The sequence below is a fragment of the Rattus norvegicus genome, chromosome X (genome assembly GCF_021556685.1).
Source record: "Rattus norvegicus strain SHRSP/BbbUtx chromosome X, alternate assembly SHRSP_T2T, whole genome shotgun sequence".
Lineage (NCBI taxonomy): Eukaryota > Metazoa > Chordata > Mammalia > Rodentia > Muridae > Rattus > Rattus norvegicus.
Window position 1 is genome coordinate 111,361,169 of NC_141554.1, and position 6,000 is coordinate 111,367,168.

Below are 6,000 nucleotides of genomic sequence, written 5' to 3' on the forward strand. Positions count from 1 at the left end.
TCTCTCGGAGCTTTACCACAAGTGGATAGACTTTGCCATCCTCCATGGATCTGAAGCTTGGAGGTCCATGACATGGCCACTTCAACAGCACACATTTCCTGAGGACTTTACTCATTTAGTGCCTCCTCCAGACAGGGAAGCTGCATACATGAAATCTCAACTATATGTCATTTCCAAAAAGATTTGAACAATGACAACAGTAGTTAGTTGACTTGCTCACATGACTGCAAGAAACCTCACAAGGCCCTACTGCTAGGTGAACAGCTACAGGCATTTAATGCTCGCTGAGTTTGCGGGAGGAGTCCTCTCAGGAGACAAGCACTTAATTGGTTATCCAATCTCAAGGGGTCTGCCCCAAACTATAAAAATGAACAGGACTAAGTGTACTCAGCAGGTTGTATTTGTATGTTTACATGTATGCATATGTGCAAAAATAAAGAAAAAGAAAAACAGCACATGAAAAGGAAAAGAGAAGTAGGTAAAGGAAGGAGAGCAATGGGAGAGAAAGCAGGGCATGATAAAACATTTACAGTGATCAAAGTGTAATATACAGATGTATGAAATATCCCATAAAAAATCCACCATTTTGTGAAATTAATAAATGCTAGTGAAAATGAAAAAAAGTATGATTGTCCTGTAGGCAAGCTTATTTCCTTCTGTGTATTCAAAATCCCAGAGAGAATTTTGAACATGGGCAACCTATATCCATCATAACCCCAAAGAAAAGCGCCTCTTCCAACAGCCATGGATGGCCACCAGCTCCTCAGCTAGGGCAGAGCCTTGTGAGCCTCTCCCTCACTGTTGATGTGCACACTAATTTTTAATGTTTGTGCATCCACAATCCTACCCTTTTAGACATCCGAAGCACTATTTGAGGCTTTCAAAACATGTGTTTTATTCTCACAATGCTACTTTCACCCTCGTATGTGTTCAATAGATTATATTAAAGTGAAATGAATGAAACACATGCAAAATACACCTTTTTCTCTCACTAGAACTGAGTGTGAAAAATGTACAACTATATAGCATTCTTTAGCACCAAATGAGACAGAAGGCACATGTTCCTTTATCACCATTAGTCAACTCTAAGTACAAATAATAGAAAGCTATCTACACAATAACTGCACACTACTGTTACCCTGGAGCCAAAGACCGCCATGTTCCTCCTCCATGATGGACTATATCCCCTCAAACTTTGAACCCATAGCAAGTCTTTCCTTTTTATGTTGTTTCTTACCAAGTAATTCATCAAAGCAATAAAGTGGAGCAGGGACTGAATAAAAGCCCATCCAGAGACTGCCCCACCTGGGGATCCATCCCATATGCAGCCACTAAACCCAGTCACTATTGCTGATGTCAGGAAGTGCTTATTGACAGGAGCCTGATGTGGATGTCTCCTGAAAGGCTCTGCCAGAGCCTTACTGATACAGATGAGGATAGTTGCAGCTAACCATTGGACTGAACAGGGGGACCCTAATAGAGGAGTTAGAGAAGGGACTGAAGGAGCTAAAGGGGTTTGCAATCCCATAGGAAGAACAACAATATCAACCAAGCAGACCCCACCAGAGCTTCCAGGGACTAAACCACCAACCAATGAGTACACATGGAAGGACCCACGGCTCCAGCTACATATATAGCAGAGGATGGCATTGCTCAGCATCAATAGGAGGAAAAGCCCTTGGTCCTGTGAAGGCTCATTTCCCCAATGTAGGGGAAAGCCAGGGCATTGAGGTTGGAGTGGGTGGATGGAAGTGGGAGCACCCTCATAGAAGCAGGGGGAGGGGATAACATTTGAAATATAAATACATAAAATATCCAAGAAATTAAAATTAAAAACAAACAACAGAAAAATAAAGAAAAAGAATCAGCACAAACACACTAAATATTTAGTCTACTTCTTCCTCATTGGGCCTTTGGGACTTACCTTGAGAAGTTTGTGTTGCCTCTTGCTACCCACGTGACTTGTTTAGATGAAACAAATATTTGTCACAACACCATTGCCCTACTCATTATTCTCTATTTGTAATTGTCTTTTGTTTGTTAGAGGACTTTTGGAGTGACCATGTATAACCATGGCCTGAAGTACTCACATGCCTATAGGTTTGTCCTGTCATTGTGAAGGATGGCAAGCAAGCAGATGGGGACCAAAGATTACAGGCTTATCTGGGGCTAGGGGACTAGAAAGGTAGTAGAGGATCTTCCCACATTGATAGTACAAAATGCAAAGAATTGCAAATTCAAGATGACCCCTCAAGTCTTTATATGGTAGATTTATTATGTGATAAGAAGTATTACTGATGTGTGGGGCCTATGTTTTGCATGTCCAGGTTCTTGGCCTTTTATCCAAAGAGTTAAAAATAAGAGTTCAGAGAGATTTGCTGAAAGAGCAAGATAATTTGAGGGTGGGGGAAAAAGTGATGGTGTAGGTTGTAGAGGCATGCACTGGTAAGACTGTCATGTGAGATGGCCAATCAAGGACCACTTGAGGCAGGCAAGCATATGAGTTGGTTTAGTTTACCCACTTGGGTTACGGTTACATATAACCTCTTGCAATAATTTACCTGTCAGGCTTCCTTCCTCTACACATACTATATGGACACCCCTCTCCAAATAATGCATGTAGCAACTACAGAACTCTCTCAACCTCTAATTCATATTAGACTATACTTACTTCTAAATTTGAACAATATTGTAATTTCCTCTGTCCCTGATCTGTAACAGATTAGGTAACAATCACATTTAGACAGTTCTATTCAAGTATATTGCTCATATCATAGTGGGATAAGACAGACAGAGGAGGGGGAGGGAGGGAGAGAGAGGGAGAGAGGGGGAGAGGGGACAGAGGGAGAGGGAGAGAGGGGGAGAGGGGGACGAAAGGAGAGGGAGAGGGAGAGAGAGAAGGAGGGGGAGAGAGAGAGAGGGAGAGGGAGGAAAAGGGAGAGGGAGAGAGAGAGAGCGTGAGAGCGGGAGAGAGGGAGAGAGGGAGAGCGGGAGAGAGGGAGAGAGGGAGAGAGGGAGAGAGGGAGAGGGAGAGAGGGAGAGAGGGAGAGAGGGAGAGAGGGAGAGAGGGAGAGAGGGAGAGAGGGAGAGAGGGAGAGAGGGAGAGAGGGAGAGAGGGAGAGAGGGAGAGAGGGAGAGAGGGAGAGAGGGAGAGAGGGAGAGAGGGAGACAGTCCTTTAATAAGCAGCTCACACCTGGGGGCAGGTGACGATAGCAAGTAATGACATAAGCCCTGGGAGGAACCGAGTGGAATCACCTGTATGCAAATAATTAGGTTATATATTCATTTCCAAACCATGTTAAGGCCAGAACTTGCACACCTTGCTATGGACCTGCCAGGTACCCCCTCACCACCATACTTCATGACACTATCGATCAAGCTAGGGAACCACACAAAGTATATGTCGTTGTAACCATCCTCAACTTCCCAAAGACGTACAGAAGGGGACAGCCCAGGGCCTTGAAGTGCTTTCATTCATGTGACCTGCTATCAGTCTTAATAGCATATCCCTCTACCAATCTGCACTACTGCTTTACTCCAGAAAAAATAAAATGTTATGTCACTTCTGCAAATCTCTGTGAGCATTTATTTTCAAGTATTTTTGGATAAGAGGTCAAGAACCTGGAACCAATCAGCCCACGGCCAATAACCAGTAACAGATACACATTGTTTTACTTAACTGGTAATTAGTTGACTGAAACATTTCATATAGTTAAGAAGATGTCATGCAGACCTCCAATTGAAGCTTTGTTTTGAGCCTTGTAAATTTTACAAATGCTACAGGTGGGTTATGTTAAATATTTAGTCTACTCTTTCCCCATGGACTTGTAGGGCTTCTCTTGGTGTTTTGTGCTGCTTTATAGTAAACACATGAGCAGGTTAGAGAAACAGATGTGCCTTTGCCACATTATCAATGCCCTAATGATAGTCTTCAATTTCCCTTACTCTACACAAACATATAAAACGATGGTTGCAGTAGAACTGACGTGGCCCGTTCCTAACAAACTGCAAGGTTTCCCTGCCTCTTCTGTGGCTACCACTGCTGTCCAGAAGGAACGGAAACTAATTTGGGTTATTGTGGCTGGAGGAATAAGAAAAGTCCCCCATATTCTAAGGTATTTAAACACTTGCTCTCTAGTTGGCGTTGCTGTTTGCAGGGCAGGGTAGGGGTGCTAGGTGGTTTAGACTTGCTAAAGAAAGTAAATCACTGGGGGCTTTGAGATTTCAAAGCTCCATCCCACTTTCAGTTCACTCTTGCTGCTTTGGGATTATGGTTGAGGGTGTGAGCCATCAGCTTAGTGCTCCAGCTGTTATGCTGGCCTGCTGCCATTCCTCCCTACCATGATAGACTCAATCCGCTGGAACCGTAAGCCAAATTAACCCTTCCATTTATAAGTTGCCCTGGACATGGTGTTTTGTCACAGCAGAAGAATAAGCTATAAATCTATGGAGGTGTTCTTCCTTTGTGAGTAGCAAAATCTCGCCATATAATAGTAATCCTTTGAACTAAGCTTTGCCAGAATTTCTGGTACCTGGAACACCTGAAATCAAGCAATGGCATACTCTGCATGATGAAATACTTCTATTGGTATACTAGTAGACATAAGAATCAAGGGTTGTTTCAAAATCTGTTCTCATATTCGTGCTATTGACATTTCCCAGACGGAATAGCCTCCTAATAGATCTATTAGTGAGATTTCTGGAAGTAACCCTGAGGGTATGATATTTTAAAGAGCTCTGAATATCTCTCCAGTTTAAATTTTATAATAAATATCATAAATAAACAGTTTATTCTTTATGTAGCTGTTTGGAAGTGTGCATGTTCCTGTGTGTGCTGGTGTGTTTGTATATGGTGCAGTACTGTTCTTCAGGAACTTTCTATCTTGAGTTTTGGTACAGGGTCTCTCACTAGGACCTGGGGCATGGTGATTAGATCAGAGTGGCTAGCCAGACAGCCCCAGAGATCATCAACCTGCCTTTCTGCCTCCAGCGCCAGAATTAAAGTATGTGAGTGTTAAAACACTTCAGCTAGGGGCTAACCTCAGGTATTCACCTTTTATTGAGTGAAGACTTTTTCTGGTTAAAATATCTCCCAGTCTCCTAAATTATTTTTAATCTGATCATTTGAGTTCTCTAGAACTGACCTTCAGGTGGTGCTTCAAGCAAAGCAACAGTTATTCAGGAAAATCTATTGAAATTCAATAATAATCATGAGAGACTATGATAATTGAATCAACATCCATGCCCTCTTTCTCCCTTTCTCAGGAAGATTCAAGACTGTTGCAGCCAATAAAGTAGAGATTTATCTTCCTCCAGCTCTTGAATGATCCTTCTAGAAAGAATAGAACACTTAAAGTTGTTTCAAGCTACTTTTTTCCCTAAGTCCATTTTCCAGGTGACTGCAATGTAGATGCAGAAGGTCCTTCTTTCATGCTGCCATCACAGGATGAAGGCCCTAATGTGTGGCTTCTTCCCTGCACAGACTAGTAGGCCTCCAGCGGGGTAAAGAGATTCTTTTCTAGGAGAGTCAATTCTTGAGAATACTTTATATTTCCCTCTCATGCCCTTAGAGAAGCATCAGCAACCTATACACCTGAAGTTTTTAGGGCAGGTTGGGGACTCCTAGTTAGCCCTACCCAGCACACTTCTTCCACTGTTCAAGAGAGCAGTATGATCTCTTTGGTCTAAGATGTCTCCCTTTTGCTTGCAAGCAAAAGCATTCAAGATTTCATTAAAGCCTTACCTGTATTTGTGCATTCTTGCCTGGGTTCTCCTTTCTATTGTCTCTGTTGCAAAGTTTCAGTCTCTAGTAAGACATTCAGGAGTACATGCCTCCTAAAATAGAAGTGTCATTTATTAAAAGCCTTACCCATCGAATGACTTTTAGGGGGCGATATATGATTAACATCTGACCATGATACAAACATCCCAAAGAAGGTCTCACTGAAGTTAGTTTTGATGAGTAACTTGAGTTTATTTGGAGCTACTTATAGAGAACT